This window comes from Orbicella faveolata, unplaced genomic scaffold (genome assembly GCF_042242905.1).
Source record: "Orbicella faveolata isolate gen_17 unplaced genomic scaffold, um_ofav_v1 contig_2, whole genome shotgun sequence".
In the NCBI taxonomy this organism is placed as follows: domain Eukaryota; kingdom Metazoa; phylum Cnidaria; class Anthozoa; order Scleractinia; family Merulinidae; genus Orbicella; species Orbicella faveolata.
In genome coordinates, this window is record NW_028301547.1 from 11255435 (window position 1) to 11264973 (window position 9539).

Sequence of the window (9539 nt, forward strand, 5' to 3'; positions counted from 1 at the left end):
GGGCGCGTCGAACGATTCGTAGGGGAGCCAGGATTTCGCTGCCTCGCATCGGTAGGCTTTCATCCATTTGTCGTAGCTCGTCCCCGGGCCAAGGTAGTTTATGATATCGAGAAAACGGGCCCCCCAGGTGAGCAGGAACATGGTTTTGTTCCCCTTCTTGGCCACTTTGACTTTTTTGTTTACTTCGGCGAGAGTGCTGACGAAGTGGTTTTTGATCAGATTCAGGTCGTACGAGCCTGAGTTGAAGCCCACGACAGGGACCTGGTTGCACCATTCATTAATTTTTTGCTGCTGTTCTTTTGGCAGCAGGTGTATGTCTTCTGGAACAAACTCCGCTCTCACCTGGTCCTGGATATTTTTCTCGCGTCTCTCCAGATCTTTCAGGAACTTGCGGACCAGCTCCATGGGGTTTCTTTCGCAAATGTGGGTGGGCTCTCTTTTTTCAAGAGAGTCCCCGACGCTCACGGAGATCGGCACGTGCGCGCTTTCTAGCGTTAACGCGCCTGTCGGCTCTTTCCGATAATTTTTGTCGCCATACGCCTCGAAATCGTACAAGATCTCGTGCGGGTAAGTTTTCGTTTGCTTCCTCGGGAGTTCCCCTTTAAGAAACCCAACTTCGCAAGACCAGGCCTCGATAACTTTGTAACCGCTCTTACGCAGAAATGCGGTACGGTTCACGGTGGCTTGGTACAGTTGTTCGGCTGTTTTACCGTTTGTTATGACCTCCTGTCGGTTTGGATAACATTTTGGGCATCCGTGGAAGGGGCATCCGTGGTATTGAAACACCGTGGTGGTACCCGTCGACGGGAGAAGACTTCATTTTCCCGCCTTCTCGAGGAAGCCATCTCTCGCCCCCATGCCCGCACATTGCGTGGTGGATGTGAATTCCCCGTCGCTTTGCTTCCCGCTCCAGCCACAGCATCGCTTGTTTCGATGCTGAGCCCTTCGGGGGGGTACATCACTTTCTCGAGGGCCGTCAGGGGCGCTTCCACTTTTGTCCCCGGGCAAGAGATCACCGTTTCTCCCGCGCTGCAGGTTTCATGGTGGCGCTTGAGATTGCAAGCTTGTGTGAATCTCTGCCCGCAATGGGTGCATGCATAGGTTTTTGCCAGCTTCGCGATGTTTTTTATCAAGAAAGCGTGACCTTCGTAGACACCTATCATCAAAACGTTTTTGAGTTTGGGGTTCGGGTTTTTTCTGAGATATCATACCACTTCACCGTCATCCAAACGCTGAGGCTCGTAGACACGAATTCCGAGCCAAGATGAGACGGGCGAGCCCTCATTCAGATGGGCTTCCACCTTGTCGAGCTCGTCCAGAGACGTTTTTCTGAAGTTCGGTGGAATGGCTTTGAGTTTGTAGAAACTCTACGCCAGTCTTCTTGCTTCTTGTGTACAACGATCTGTGCGCGCCCCTCGGTGCACAGCGAGGCATCGCCATAGGCACAGGTTGTCGTTGTACACGTTCAAAGATACCATTTCATGGCTATGGGCAAGATTGCGCAGCCATTCGGGCAAAGGCCCTGTTCCCACCAACGGCTGCCTGTCAAGCACAACCTTCACGTCAACGTTGAAAAAGTTTTCAAACACCCACTTCGTGCTGGGCCTTTCAACTCTTTCATTGTCGAGACGCAGTTCTTCCTGGGTGATAAGCCATTTTTCCGCGTCTTCCAGTTTGTTAAACCACTGTGAGCCCTTCGGGTTCGAGTAGTGCACAATAATCGTTCCATCCTCAATGTTGCGCAACTGGTACGCGAAAACGTGCCTCAGATAGAACGACGTGCTTACTCTTTCGCGTATCTTCGCCATAAAGTCTGGCGTTAGGTTTCTCCCCAGACCTCTGATGAAGCGCCATCGAATGAAACGCCGGCCTGTTGTCTCTTCCCCTTCTTTCTCTGCGTCATCGAACAGATCCAGGATCTCTCTCTGGTAATCTGTCGCTGTTCGAACTCTCCGCGCAGGGAAGGAGTCGTACTCCCTCAGAAGCGCTTGCACTCCTCTTTGCCTTCTTTGGCGTGGAGGAGCTCTTGGCTCGTAAGGCTTCGGAAGAAGTGGCTTTTTCAGACGCGCCTGCATTTCTTGAGAAATTGGTTCATCCAGGACGTTCTGGACAACCTTTCTTACCGCTGGCGGGCTTTCTGCAAGAAGCTCATCGAAATAACGCAATACCGCCGGATCTATTTTTGCCAGTTCTTCTTCCAGTCTTTCTTGAATGCTGGAAGACATGGTTCCTTGGAATATAACACCGGTTACATTTCTCTAACTGGTGTGTTTCTTTCTTTCAGTTCGAGCAAAACACGTTCAAAGGCTTTTTTTGCTTTTTCTTGTTTGCGGTAAAGACGTTATTTTAGCGCGCCCCCGCCGCAGGGCTTGCAAAGACGGTAGTCACACAGTAGTCCGACTCCGCATACTCTGCAAGGCTCTGGCGCTCGCATTCCTTTCTTCAGCTGGTAGTTGTGCTGCCCGCAATACGCCCCGTAACAGCGCTTTCCGCAGCTTTCTTTCCGGCCACGCATCAGCCACCCGCACTTGTTTGGCGCTCGTGCCATCCCGGCTCTGGTGGTATAACCCCTGGCTCGCGCGTTTCTAATATTTCGCACTCCTTTGTTGTGAGTAGTATACAGGGAATTAACCAAATACTATTTCAAAGAGGGAGCTGCATTTAACCGTTTCGCAGCCCCCAGGCTCAACCGGCCCGAGCTTGTGAGGGCCGGACTTGATGGTGGGGGCTGCGATAAGGTTAAATAAAGCTCCCTCTGCGAAATGGTATTTGGTTAATTCCCTATATACTTCTCAAACCTAGTTTCAAGGTTTCCCTTTTGCGAACTCTTGATTACAAATGAAACGTTTTTTCAATTCAGTACGTTTTCAATTGAAGATGGTTTTAGCCTCTTGGTGTGTGTGTGTGGGTGTGAGTGCTTGTTCAGTTTCACGTCTTTCCCAGAGGTAGGGAACTCAAACTTAACAACGCCTTGAAGGGCTTTTACGACGTCGGCAAGAGTCTTAGCAAAATCCTGAACAGAAATCTTTTCTCCAACCACTTCAGCTTTACTTCACTAAAACACAGAGTCAAGATTTTTCTTCAAACAAAGTTTAAAACCTAACAACATTTTACTTCAAACTCCCTAAATATGCCGTGGTTAATTTATGATTTCAACTACTTTGTGGCTCCAGTCGCTTTCTTCGGATTCGGATTAGTTAGTTTTTTTTTTCTATTTTCCCCGAGTCAGTAATTATTATTGACTAGAGATGAATTAAAGGTAACAAATTCAAAACAAACGAACCACGTTTAGTTGACATTAAAGTTAAATGACTCAAAAAAATTGACTACAAGATGTACGTACTCTTTGGAATCTACTAATCATTTATATTCAGTTTCCACCTCCTTTAATATTTGCACAGGAGATGGCAGAAGCTTTCGCCGCAACATGTCTGTAAATTAAAAATGGTCTTATTAATATATTGAAAACTTATTGCGACGTTCGTGTTGTCTTCACCTATTCAAAATGAAGAAACAAAAGGAACCATTTGTCTCTTTGCAAACAAAGGCCAAGGAACCTCTATCAATCAATGGTTTAGAATTTGCATAACAGGGCAATACCAGTTTTATTTCGATGATACTTTGAATCTTTAATTGATCTACCCCTTAATTTTGTTTTGGACACAGTGAACAACAAATCTAACGAATGTACGATCCAGGCATTCAGCTTCCAGTTTCTTTATCAGCAGAAACAAAATTAAACATTGAAAGCAAACTGGTTTTAATTAAAAAACAAACCATACTACATATTCTCCTTGAGTTTGAAGATCTCTGCAAAATTAGTTACTTACTATTTGCTTTTTTTCGTAATCATCAACTACTACATATGTACATCAAACTCCATTCATAAGCTATACATATCACATCCTTTTGAAGTATGGTTTCTTCAGTATTTGAAAGTATCACCTTAACCAGTTTAAATGCGTTTTCCTGTGTCCTCCTGTAGCCTGTCTGTCCGCGGTGCGAGAACCATGGCAGAGTATGGCCGGCTAATGGAAGCGTTCGGTGTGATACGCGATTTCGGAGCCAAAGCGTGTTCCGCAGTGTGTTTATGATAGCGCGTCGAATGTGTCTCATCTTCCAGCAGTAAAGCAGTAAATTACAGGATTCAAAGTTCAATTAAGGAATACAAGAGTTTGTGAAAAAAGAAACAATTTCTTCAAAGTGATACTTGGGCCGTTGATTTTAAAGGCGGCCAAAGTGATAGAATAAGGCAAATAACAAATTAAAAACAAGAGATATACGTAGAATATACCGGCTGCAGAGTTAATGAGGCTAGAAAAATTTGTTTCTTCCTCCGTCAGTGCTTCTTGCTGTACTTGCAGGGCCTGAATTTGATTCTTGTGGCTTCGTGGGGTTAAATAAATGCTGATGTAGATCATCGTGGTAAGAAGAACACCAACAACCCCAGTATTCGTTTTAATAAGTGAAAAAATATCGCTCTGAACCCAGAAAGTTAAAAAAGAAAGAAATACACTCAGCGCCCATATTGAGACCACTGCAGCAACAACACGGTTGTGAGTCACAAGTTCCTGGTATCTTAGATGAAGATGAATCGCTAAGAACCTGTCTACACTTACAGTCAGAACACCAGAGTACGAAGCCAGGGAAAATAAATGTGCAATGATGTGAAAAGCTTTACACGTGTTACAGCCAGGATTGTCTTCTTGTAACCGCTTGACCAGAACTGAGACTAAAATTGGCTGGCCCAATAAACTAACACCAACATCAGAAACAGCAATACTCAGGAACAATGTTTTTAAAGTCCTCGGCAACGACGAGGTTTTTCTAAGCGCGTGGATTGTTACAATGTTCAACATGATGGCGGTATAGCATAAAAATATATTGAAGGCACAACTAGCGATGTTCGTTGAATAGAGGTCCTTATCGTCAGAGATTCTTGGGTAGTAATCCAGCAATAATTTACAATAAGCCGATTTCCTCATCATAGTGATTTTGACTCAGGTTTCCTCAAAGCACCGCGCGTTTGACATAAAAATTGTTTCATGAAGCAAACAGTTTCCTTTCTAGACGCCACGGACCAACTAGATTTTTTGGCTCAGACAAGTGATGATCCTCGGCAAACCAAAAGTAGTAAAGTATTCTAGGATTTGCTCTTTCAAACATTTTTGAGAATATGAAATTTAAAGCTCTCATTTGTACGCAGGTCCTTAAACTGTTTAGAATAAATTAAAACCAGGACGTCACTGGTGTGAGTGTCAGGTTCATTTACATGTAACAAGCCTTTGCAATAAAATTTCACTTATACAAAATGAAGGAAAAAGTTTTCTTAATAGGTCGCTCAACATGTTGATAATGCATCTGCAAACTGAACAGTTTTGATCCAGTGTGAATGTGTGTCATGGCTGGAATCGCCACGTAACATAGCCGGATCAGTGATTAGCTAGTGTGGCACGCGATTTCTGAACCAAGACATGTTTCGCAGTCTGTCCTTGAAAGCGTGTTGAATGTCCCCTCATCTTCCAGCAGTAAATTACTGGTTCAAAGATGAATTAAGACAATGAATTAAGATAATGCCATGGTGTCTAGAACTCCTAAGTGCATTTTGATAATGCAACAGAAACACTAGGTAGCACGCCCGTGACTCTGTGAGTTAGACGCCATGGCATTATGAAATCACCTTCATTCTAATAAAAGGGCTTATTTTTTCAGTCGGAACTTGTGGGTCTTTGATAATGCCATGGTGTCTAGAACTTCTAAGTGCTTTTTAACAATGCAACAGAAACACGTGATTCTGTGAGTAAGATGCCATGGCATTGTTAAATCACCTTCAACAACAACAACACGAAACAAAACACGTTTATTTACCATTCTCATCAAGAGTTCTCTTTTTTAGTTTACAGGTCTGTTCAATAATGCCATGATGTCGTGGAGCACTGAGCACTGAGAAGGGGAAGAAATATCCTGCCCACCAGGATTCTTGGAAAAAATTTCTTATTGCCCAGAAATCACCCACTTCCCCCACCCCCCTCCCCTCAAAAGTTAAATGGGCCTCTAAATTATAAATAATTCGAACAGCACACACCACAACTGTCACTCTTGTCACGCAAAGACATTTTACCACCTTAGCAGTTGTGTTTTCTCTCTGAGTTCACTAAAAACGCATGTTACGGGTACATAGGACTTGAGAAAGGTTGTGATAATCATAACCTAAAACTTTTGGAGTCTTGGATTAATGAATTTGGTGGCCCTACTGTTTGTGCACATGCTCGCAACTCGAATTGTTCACGTATATTGCTATGAATACAATGCCTGGCTTGAAACCTAGCTGAAACTGCAGCGATGATAATGATATTATTCGTGCTTTTTAATTTTACCTGGTAAACGCGGATGGAAAGTTGAATTCAGGCGTTCGATTAATCCTGAAAGCCACATCTTGTATCCTGCGTGGTTTTCACGGTCCCGCGAGTTTCTCGTTTGGGGCAACTCGACTCCAGTTAGCTCAAATATCGCTCAGGTTAGCCTGAATAAAGCATGTTACGCTTGTTCTGAATAAGGGTGATGGAAACATTGACTCGGACTAATTTGACTCTTCACTCTCCTGCTCGCAAGGTTGGGTTCAAGTACTGAGAACTGAACACAAAGGGGAATATACACGGTTTCCGTCTATTTATGAGTGCTTTATTGTTAAACAGGAAAACATGGTCAGCAAGTGCATTGTTACTCTATCAGTTAATCAATTGTTAAGGAATTTTCTGTTCCTGAGGGAAAATGCGCAACGTTTCTCTTAATTGCTCGCACGATCGCAAACTATTGTAATGTCTAATTATTGCCGCGCTTTGGCGGGTAGAGGAGATGGAAAACAGTTAAATGTTTAATTAACCAGTTTGGAAAGAATTTGCGATTACTCTCCAAACGGCTGAACTGTTTCGTTATAAAATTTTAGCACGCCACACGGTGAAAACGCCATTTTCAACATCGTGTGCATCTCGTATGTCGTCATTTGGTTTTTATCGCCGGTTTTGTGGCGTTTTACAAGCAGTATTGGACTCAGAAATATTGAATGTAAATGTCGGAACTGGGGAGAAACATGAAAACACTTTTACGCAATATTTTGGGTGACGAAATGGATGAGTGAATAGTTGGGCGGCGGTTTTAGGTTTATCGTTTTAAACCAATAAATAGCGAGCTCCGCGAGATTGATATGCTGTATATAAAAACAATAATGAAGGATTTTTTATTTTTTCGAACATTGGCCGGCTTGTTCTCGCTTCAATTCGCAAAGCGCTTCGCTAAATTATTATTAAATAAAATCGAGAAGCGTGTACTTCAATAGTTGATTTTCTTCTTTTGTATCGTACGACATCCATTCTTTCATTTTCAGCTCTGGCTTCTATCGCCGCGCGAGTCAAAACTTCAAATGCCGGATGTATATTTTTGGCTCAAACCAAACTCTAACTGCGAGAGCGTTGACAATGGCAATCAAGATCAAGTTTCTCTACGTTCTACGATTGGCTTAAACGATGAAATCAATTAATTAGATTTTGAAACATTTAATTAGATCAATGTTAGCGTCTGTAGCAAGTATGGCTTCAAGCGGCGAGCCAAAAAATACTCTATGCGGGCCCTCATGCCCGGCTACAGTGAAATGCACGCATGATTTAATTGCCAAAGATCCAAACAACCGGCTGAATATTATCTAGACACCATTTTTGTAATGATTTAAACTCTGAAATTTCAACTCAAATTTTCGACACAAGCTAACGCGCTAACTTCGGATCACATTTTAGAGTAGTTTTTAGTAGTCCGAGGTTGTGCCGCCTGCAGAGATCTAACAGCCGAATAATTCAACAATCGTTTCCTGGCAATGGTCGATATTCGACAATAATTTAGCTTCATTTATTTCATTTTTCAAAACCCTTCATTGCCATGTTCATTCAAAAACGTTCAGTGAAATGAAGTTTAAGGGTGTTTTCCTTTTCATAGTGGCCGCTAGTACCATTTTAATCGTCGGCTTTCTTATTCATGTGAACAACACGCACGTCATCGGGACCTTCACTGAAAGGGTTGACGATGTCTTCTCAGCTGTATTTCGCAAGTATTCAATACACAGAACCACAGAGTCGACAACTCGAAAACCATTTGTTTATCTCACGGAAACTGAACAATGCCTTCCTCCATACTTAGCTTCATCTTCTCACATTGGTGATCCCCAGACCTGCAACTGTGATGTGATAGTACTAAGTTACCGAGCAAAGTGCCAAGAAAACAATCAATCACATGTGAGTTACTTGTTTGATCCCGATACCCTGTTTGCATCTGGACGAAATGTACTTTTCTTTGCCGCAATGGATAGAAGACCGGGCTATCATTACTACATATTTTTAAACGACGACACGACACTCAAGTACAATAAATTTGCCCCTGCGGAGATGAAAAAGCTGTCACCTTTCCGCGCTGTGGAGACATGGCTGTTAGATTACGAACCGGTGGTGGGTGTGTTGGATTATGATCATCATGGAGCAGACTATATTCTTAAATTCAGGAAACAGTCGTGTGGTATAAACGAAACGGCATCGGTAGTCCTTCCCACAGTATTCTACGATGCACTGTTTAACGCTTACCATCACAAAGCTATTGAACATATCCTTCCCTATCCGACACAGTATGAACGAGGATGTGTTTTTTTGTAGTAATAGGCAAGCCATGATAGCCGTTGAGGTGAAATTTGGTGGCCAAGCACTCCTTTTTGCTCCAGTCACTGGTGCAAATCCCCTACATCGTAGGGATGATAATCGTCGGCTAAAGATGGCGGCCAGAGAGTGGGAATTTGTCGAGTACATCAGACAAGAGACCCCTGTAAAGCTAAGAAGTCATGCGATATTTGAACAGTTGAAACTAACAAAAGTGACGGAATACCTTAGTAAACGATCCAGGTCGTATTGCGCCAATGTAACTCGCCATCAACCCATTATTCCATACAAGCATTTGCTTAGTGATTCTTGACCCTTTCTGGCATTGGGACATTCAAAAGATTGGGACATTCAAAATGTAAGTTGTGCGTGTGTTTCGTCTTCACAAAATTTAGCCTGCGAATAGGCTGTCGGCGAGGAAGAAGCATGTTGGAGAATATTTTTCTGAAGAATTTTGAAGAGATTGGATCATTCTCCAGATAAACCAATGCCTGTGGGCCGGCCAACATTGCAAAGAATGCATGCAACGGTTTCAAAACTTTAATGTAACACTACTGGTAAAGTAAAAGTGTGTAAGCATTGAATTTCTTAGTATTGTTAGTTATACATTCAAATTTTTTAAGAGTCACATTCTGGTTGTTCGTTGATTTTCTTGGTTGCTTTCCGAGAAGTTGAATATCAATTCCACTGACCAGGGTATTTCGAAAGAGAGACGACCATTGTGAACAGAATAGCTGGGAAAGCAATAAACCGATCTTTCGCGTTTGGAGTCGACTGAAATACCAAATATATTTAAAAAGACTATATATTTGGTATGCAGCAAAGGTGGTTGTATAATTCTATCCA

At 42.9% G+C, this 9539-nt stretch overlaps 3 pseudogenes; 1 reads left to right on the forward strand and 2 right to left on the reverse strand.

Annotated features, from left to right (window-relative positions):
* Positions 1-716: 716 nt before the first annotated feature.
* Positions 717-2821, reverse strand: LOC149111961 (uncharacterized; annotated as a pseudogene).
* A 1031-nt stretch (positions 2822-3852) lies between these two features.
* LOC149111962 (adenosine receptor A3-like) lies at positions 3853-4988 on the reverse strand (annotated as a pseudogene).
* Positions 4989-7842: 2854 nt separating this feature from the next.
* Positions 7843-9321, forward strand: LOC149111963 (uncharacterized; annotated as a pseudogene).
* The last annotated feature ends 218 nt before the right edge of the window (positions 9322-9539 follow it).